Source organism: Giraffa tippelskirchi, chromosome 6 (assembly GCF_054371585.1).
Source record: "Giraffa tippelskirchi isolate mGirTip1 chromosome 6, T2T-mGirTip1v1.2.pri, whole genome shotgun sequence".
NCBI lineage: Eukaryota > Metazoa > Chordata > Mammalia > Artiodactyla > Giraffidae > Giraffa > Giraffa tippelskirchi.
Genome location: NC_137280.1, coordinates 4,571,129 through 4,579,905, shown reverse-complemented (window position 1 = coordinate 4,579,905; position 8,777 = coordinate 4,571,129).

Sequence of the window (8,777 nt, the reverse complement as noted above, 5' to 3'; positions counted from 1 at the left end):
AACATACCCATGAATGATTTTTCACAATGTGTGAGAGACTCGAGACACAGGTGCCAAGTCAGCTGAGTTAATGTTCACAGCCCGGCGTCAGCCATCAGCGCGGCACACAGTTAACTGCCCATGCTTTTCTTGCTTTCTCCCTTTCCCGTGTAGGACAGGTGTTTTTCCCCTCATCTTCCATCCCTGAAGAGCGCGCAGTGGCCTTTGCTTCTGGCTCAGGCCAGCCTGCCCTCACTGTCTGCCGCTTCGGTCCCAGACAGTATTCATCTCTGGCAAGAGCTCTCAGCCCCTGGCCTTAAGTGGTCATCTGAGCCTGAACTCGACAGATGGTCCCAGAACAGAACAGGGCAGAATCAGAGGGTTCTGAACAGGAGGCTGGGCAAAGCTGGAGGGCAGGAGTGGTCAGAGTGGGCCCGTGGGTCTGGGCAGGCAGCAGTCGGTCTGTGACGGGCAGCCCCGGGCAAGGGCAAGGGCCAGGTGTGGGTGGGGCATGGGGGCTGAGGTGCAGAGGGCAGAGCCACTGTGGATGGCGCCCAACGGAACTGCAGCTGGGCTCCAAGTGTCGGCCTGACGTTCACGCTGGGCACTAAAAACAGAGCTCAGCTTCCAGAAAAGACAGGCTCATGTGTGTTTACGCCAGAATGGAGCTATAGCGTTCCCTCTGGCCTGGAGAGGACTCTGAGAGTCCCTTGGACTGCAAGGAGATCCAACCAGTCCATCCCAAAGGAGATCAGTCCTGAATAATCATTGGAAGGCCAGATGCTGAAGCTGAAACTCCAGTCCTTTGGCCACCTGATGCAAACAGCTGATTCATTTGAAAAGACCCTGATGCTGGGAAAGATTGAAGGTGGGAGGAGAAGGGGACAACAGAGGATGAGACAGTTGGATGGCATCACCAACTCAATGGACATGAGTTTGAGTAAACTCCGGGAATTGGCAATGGACAGGGAGGCCTGGCATGCTGCAGTCCACGGGGTCGCGAAGAGTTGGACACGACTGAGCGACTGAAGCAAGCTGAACTGGACTAGTTTTAAGCACATTTCCTCTTGAGGAAAATGAGAAAGGTCAGGATTCTGTAGGTGCTGCTTGTAACACAGAGTGGTTGTCATTCCCTCCCCTCCCTCACGCAGGGCTGTCCTGCCCAATTTTATACTCTAAGAAGCCACAGGTCACTGAAATCCCTGCAAACTTGCGTTGTCCTTCCCCTAAAGTTGGGTTGAAATGATCTAGGGGGCAGCCTTGATGGCTAAGGAGGCAGACTGGTGACCTCAACAGCAGTGTGGGTGAAAAAGTGAGTCACACACTCAACCCGCACCTCATTTCAACAACCAGAAGTCGTGGTGCCCAACTGCCGTGGGACCATTGGCCTTACGCTTTGTTCGTATTGTGATGAGGGGATTGAGCTGGGCTCAATTTAGCTTTGTGTAGACACGGCAATTCAAGACTTGTCCGTAGCTATATTTCAATCCTCCTAAATCTAATGGATTTAAAAATCTCTCAGGTGCCTCCGTTTATCATCAGTCTTTGCACTGGCTCAACAGGAGCCTTGCAAAAATTATATAATGGTGCCTCACCTCTATGTTCTCTGCAGGGGGAATGGAAAGAACTAGACTTTCAAGCTCACTTTGAAAGAGGCAAGCGGGAAGGAGACTGAGAGCAGACCATAAATCTGTTGGTTGAGGCAGGACACCTGCCCTGTCAGTCTTTGCTACATCCAAATGGAAAAATGGGTGATCTAGGATTACCTTCCCACAATGCCAATGGTCAAGGCACTGAAAGGTCACATCTATTACGGTTGGCGTTTCTCTCCCCACTGAGCTGCTTTCTGAGTGGATGTCATACCCATCTCATACAGAAGGCATGTTCATCATGCCAGAACATCGCTGCTAATATTTGATCTAATAAAAGACACACTATCTTTTCTTCAAGCTTCATGATGTCTAGCTGCTGTCAGATGATCATTCCTTTCTTCCCTATCATTCCAACTTTGTGTTCTAAGGACTTGAATCCTTAAGCAAAGTTTTATTTGCCACCTCTCATTTTAAAGTTAAAGTGATTCTTTTAAAAACGTAGCAACCAAAATAAACAGCACAGTCAGCTTTATTTCCAGAAGTAACTTTATGTTAATAGTCGGTGTGCCTTTGGAAGGAGCCACTGGCCTTTACTAATACTATCAAGTTCCCCAGCAAACCACATGGCACTATTTGTGTAGTATTGTAAGTGGGGAGAGGAAGGACTAGAAACACAATCTTCACCAAAAAACAAAATTAGGATTGAAACAAGTAGCAACAGCTGGTACCAGCTGCAAGCAACTGCAGGGTGGAATCCTGTCCAACTCTGCAGGCGGATGTCTGAGCACTTTTGGAGCCTGGAGCAGGAGGAGCAAAAGGCCACTTCCTAAGAATGTCAAACCTAAACCCAGCCAGCTAGCGCCCCCAGAAATCGGCAACAGGAGGAATTCATCTTCCTTAGATCCAATCACCGTATAAAATCAGCCCTATTTGTTCTAGGAAGTCCACGCACATGACCTTCATGCTAACTGGAGCTTGGTTCTTAGCCACTGGGGCCCTTAAGGACGCCTCTGGACTCTGTGGGTCTCCATTTCAAAAGCATTATTGACCTGAAGCTGGGGAGGTTTTTCCTGGAGTTCTTTCTCACCAGACTGGTTCCGGCTGCCTCCTGAGTGATGATGGAAAACTAAGGCACTAGCCAACATGTCATTCCCTCATTTTGTAATCATCAGGCAGTTGCACAAAGGTTATGTGGAACTTTACCAAGTAGTCAAAAGCACAGTCCCGGGCAGTCTTAAAGGATTTAGGACTGTTAACGGCACCACCCAAGTATTGCATGTTAAGGAACTCCACCTAGCCAGATAAACTAGGTATAAGGGAATGCAATCAACACCTTTTCACTCTCAACCGTGACGTTTGGAAACCCAAGGCCCATTCAAGTCACAGTTGAGAACTGCTGCTTGGCTAACCTCTCCAACATTTTCTGATTCCAAAAAGGAGCCGTAAGAAACCACAGGAAAAGACCCTGTGCACTCTTGCTGTGGAGTCATTGCTGAAGGAGGAGTATTTTATCAGAGATCTTTAAGAGTCCTTAAAATTCTTCACTTATAGCCAAGTCCATCTTAAAGATCAGCTTAGTATAAGTTACATATTTAGGTGGCTCTCACTTGCCTAAGGGTGTTCCAGGTGGCACTAGTGGTAAAGAATCTGCCTGCCAATGGAGGATATGTAAGAGACACGGGTTCGATCTCTGGGTTGGGAAGATCCCCTGGAGGAGGAAATGGCACCCCACTCCAGGATTCTTGCCTGGAGAATTCCATGGACAGAGGAGCCTGAAGGGCTACAGTCCATGGGGTTGCAAAGAGTCAGACACGACTGAGAAATTTAAAAAACAGCAGAGAAGATTCAGAATAATGCCTCTAGCAACTAAACAAGTAATCTGTATATGGGAGACAGGATCTGGAGGAACTTTCATTAAAATCTTGCTATTTGGCCTTTAGTGCAGAGGACAAGAATCTTTTCTGAAATCCTGTTGTAGGGATTCCGATGTAAATTTTCTTTTTCTTCTTCTAGCCCTAGGAATAGAAGAGAGGAGGATATATTACGGTCCATCCTATGCTCTGATCCTTCACCCTTAGGACTAGAAGAAACAAAGTAGATTTTTGTGTGAATGTAGAAATATGTTTACCAGCTACACTGGAAACAGGGAGTTGAAATCATGTGTAGCTTGGTTTCTCCAAAGACATGTTGGAAGCGTGGGCACTGAAACAGTGTCGCGGGCATTTACCTCTCCTCTCCCAAGTTAACTGCAGTCCATGCAGTTTCCCATTATCAGTAGTACTCTCAGTGGGAAAAATCACAGCTATGTTTTACTGTGCATCAGCTATGTGCCTTTATCTCTAATCCTGATAAAAAAAGAAAACCCTTCAAGAGAGTGCTATCACTAAACCAGTTCAAAATGAATTATACAGTGATGCAGAGAAATCGGGATAGACAAGTTTTAGTTAATGCTAATGACTGAAAATAGCCGTGAAGCAAATGAAAGTCTTTAGAGACCTAAGGAGCATTGTATTGATAGCAATGGCTTCATCCCCATCAGGCGTCTGCGTTCCCTCGCTTACGATCAATAAACAGACCCTCGGCAACGCGTGCGCTCCGAGTCGCTCTGCGCACCCACTATTTCAATTAGTGGTCTTGCCACTCTTCTTTGGTAGCCTCAGTAAGACAAGGATCAGTGAAGAGTAAATTAAAACAGCAACCTCCGGCATGCAGCCGTGGATATTTCCACTGCTAAAAGGCACTTGGTTATTAGGCTTGTCTCCGCTTAATCATGGACCTGACTTGAACACTCGATTCAAAAACTCCTGCAGAGCAAGCCGTCACTCTGGTGATGTTAGCACGTTGACCCAATAGATTAAAAAGCATCAAAAAAAAAAAAAAAAAAAGAATGGAAAAAAGATGTTCTTTTCTGAAGTCAGGAACGAGTAAAAGGATCAAAGGATTTTTAAAGTCTCAGAGGGATTAAAAACTAGTAAAACAGTGAATATTTCTTTCAGTGGCTGCTAATATTTGTATTCTTGCTAAAGGCAGAAGGCATCTCAGGAAGATGATATTTCTCTTCAAAGAGTGTTTGTAAAAGTGTCTAAATGTATTTGATCAGAGACGTTTTCATCGAAGCATATCTTTTGGTAATTAGATTGTGAAGGCAGATTCATATAGCCCCCAGATGCATCTGAAAAGGCAGCAGTACCACTGATACAAACCACTAACGCAACACCACTAATGCAATGCCACTGAAAGAGCTTGAAGTTTGTCAGCAGTCCAGACGGGCTCGGGTCATCTCACAAAAGTAAGGGACTGGATGAGACAAACACAGGCATTTTCATTCACATATCTGTGACTCTAAAGCCAGTGACCTACAGACTGCACATTAAAAACCACAGGGTCAAGAGAGGACATATTCAGTTGCAAATGTGTTTTAGAAATCTAGCCTCTGATAAAAATGGTTTGAGAGCTAATAGAATTATTTGGGAAGTCAAGAGAAAATGTTTTTAAATCTTCAAATAACTTTTCGGTAGATGGACCCCAAAAAGTTTGCATAAAGATGTTACAACAAGGCAATTGATGTGACTGAACTTCACCCCCATTAATATTTAAGTTTGAGCACTTATCTCCTTTAGTGTTTACATGTGGGATTTAGTTTAATCTGTGGCAAGCAGATTTCTGTTACACAACTGTTTGAATTTCAGGCCACATGCAATTACTTGAACTATTTTACTTTATTTCATGTATTTATATTATGTATTTACTTGAGAGTTAAAAATCAAACTTTTTTGAGGCTGAAGTTAATCATTTACACTTGTGCAGTATTTTAAGGTTTGTAAAGCATTATGCATGCTATTTTCTTTTTAGATGAAAAATATTGTTTAACTATGTCATCTGCTATAGAGGAGCTCACTAATTCCCTAAACATGATAGGAGATAAGACATAAATATTATTTTGTCTGTTTTAAAAATAAATATAAGGATGATGCATTTAACCTGCTCAAGTTACCCATTCATCTAGTAGAAGAGGCTCAACAATTAGCTTTAAAGTGCATAAGCCTATATTTTCAGTGTATTCAGTATGTATCTTTCCAATCAGTGATTTTAACATGTATGACAATCAACTAGACATATTTAAAATGTAATGTTTTCAAAAGCAAGAAATTGTAAGAAACCAAAAGCCTCAAGGCTGTAGATTAAAATAGTTACCTACGTAGAGTTGACTTGGTTATTAGAGAAATATTCATTAGTGAATTTTAAAACTGCTTTCAAAATAAAAATAAAATGTTCCAATGCAGGAAATAAAAGGTTAAAATTTTTTCTTTAAGAGTCATGGATTTATGAAATTTATATGTCAAAACTTCAAACCACATTTCAAGAGTTAAGTTTTGACACTTACAAAGTATCAAAAAATTTGACACTTATAAAGACCAACATTCTCACTCTCCCAGCAGTGACTGACAGACACAGACGGGTCACTTCATTCCTCCATTAATAGAACTGAACGGGGAAAGCTTTGTTTTCTGAGTTCCAAATGTGAACATGAGTTTACCTTCAGCAAAGCTCATTCACACCTGAGTTCAGACCAGCACATCTGGGTCAGTGTAGTCCCCGATGAGGGTTCTATTCTTCTAAGTCTTTATAAAAATCCAATAATTGAAGTTCAAAATGACCCCTTAATTGTTCTCTCTAAAATGTTTATTGAACACCACTATTTACCGTGCGTGTTATAATTAAAGCAAACAGTGAGATTAAAAAAACAATAAAATAGCCCATTGTTATCAAGGTGTCATTATAGAGATGGTTATAGGTATTAAGCAAGTAAACAAATAAACTTCAGAATGCAAAAAAATAATAATTTCAAGATGCAACAAATATAATGAAAGAAATATGGAAGGAATTAATAGAGTGACTGAGAACTGGGGAATATGTTAAATTTGAAGGTCAGGAAACCTATCTCTGAGAAGATGATATTTGAGCCTGTGAAAAGATCTGGATACAGAGGAATCCAGACAGAGGGGACAGCAAGTGCAAAGTACTAAAATGGGAACAAGCGTGGTATGGGTGGAGACAGACTTCCATTGGAAAGAATGAAGCTGGTAAAGCAGCTTGTTACAAGTGGAGAGAAAGACTAATTTGGAAGAAATAATCCAGCCATTTCAATTGATTCAGCAGAATTTCCAATTGTCTTACTGAAGAAATGTCTGAGATAATATTACCATTTTCCATGTCCCACTTCTCCACTAGAATTAAGCTTTCTCTTGTCACCCTAAACAGTACCATTTCTGGAGAAATGGGGAAATTAAGGAGCAATGTGAGAGTTATGCCATTTAATAAACATGACACTTGATTTTCACTATGTATATTTCCTTATTTTAGTGAAAATATGGGTCCCAGGAAATCCACTTATCCTATGGAATACTAAACATTATAGAACTGCTACTGTCATTAGAATTTCTTTTCAGTGGCATTTAACAGATTTCTACCATAACGAGACACCATTCTTTCACATTCTTAGTTCCTTCTATACCAAAAAACTATTTTTAATTATAAATTTAAAGTTGTAACTCATCATAATTTACTTGCCTTCATAATAGTTCATGTTTTCAATTTTAAAATATTAAAATAGGAATCAGAGGAAATGTTCATTCAAGAGACTAGGAGGAAAAAAAATCAGATAAGAAACACTAAGACTTTTAAATATAATTTAGAGTTGGCTAAATATGGTTTTCAAATTTTGTGAAACACTGAGAAAATGTCTCTGCTCAGTTGAAAACATTTTAGGGCACTAAAATTATCTTCAGTAAAGTTAACTGATGCTACTCAATAAATAAATGTTATCAGCTATTAAGCAAGTTTAAAGCAAACATTTTATGGACAGCCTGTTAAAGATGGTCATGCGATAAAATAGAGAAGAGGATGCACTATGGGTTTTAGATTCAAATCCTGCCTCGTCCACTTGATTTTCTGAGCCTCAATTATTCCTCTTTAAAAGTAGAGTGAGACTAACCTAACCCCAAGTCTACTGTGAGAACTGAACGAGGTCATCATTTTTAATGTCAATTATTCAGTGAACCGTAGTCTCTTCTAGCCTGTTCCAACACTCCTAAATGCGTGCATAGTGAAATAGCTCACCTTAATCACAGTAAATCTTTTGTGCTCAGATGCTCAGTCATGTCTGACTCTTTGCAACTCCATGGACTGTAGCCCGCCAGGCTCCTCTGTCCATGGAATTTTCCAGGCAAGAATCCTGGAGTGGGGAGCCATTTTCTCCTCCAGGGAATCTTCCCAACCCAGGGATCACACCCGTGTCTCTTATGCCCCCTGAATTGGCAGGTGGATTCTTTACCACTAGCATCACTTGGTTCAGTTCAGTTCAGTTCAGTCGCTGGGTCATGTCCGACTCTTTGCGACCCCATGAACCGCAGCACCCAGGCCTCACTGTCCATCACCAACTCCTGGAGCTTACCCAAACTCATGCCAATTGAGTTGGTGATGCCATCCAACCATCTTAGGAAGCACAGTAAATCTTTTAGCCTCTTTGTAGTTCTTTTTGTTTGTGTGTTTGCTGCAATAATTTTATTTATTGCAAAGGATGGTCAAGAGATAAAATTAGGGCATATGGATTAAGAGTAAAGATAATATCAACATTTTAGCTTTAAGCTTTTTTCAGTAAATATATGACTTCTAAAATTCCATTTTATAAGGTAAAGAAAGCAATCTTTCTTCCCTCTCCCCCAGCCTATTAATACATTTTCATCAAATTTGAAGATTAAGCCAATGTAATTGTTAAAATTAAACATTCTGCACATCATTCTTTCAACATTTAAACATTTTTATTTAAAATACTAAAATCTTTTATTTTAATTTTCTCCATTTTATTGACATATAGCTTGACACTTCTAAATGTTAGCAATTAACCAATTCTCTATCAAAATTTATTTATGCAGTTTTACATTACTTTTTAAAAATATATATGTTTCTCCATCAGCTTACTTGTTCCTGCTTCAGTTGCAAGTACCTATGGATTCGTTTGGAATATTCTAACAGGCCTTGGGAAACCTTCTACAATGTGTGCTTACATTCTGGATGGTTTGGAGGAATAAACTGTTTAAATTAGAGGAGCGGAGTTCAGTGCAGACTAAACTCTTCGGTGCGCAGGAGCATTCCTAAGATTATAGGCGCAGAAAAGTGTCCTGTGAGGATGCTACCGGTGAAAGT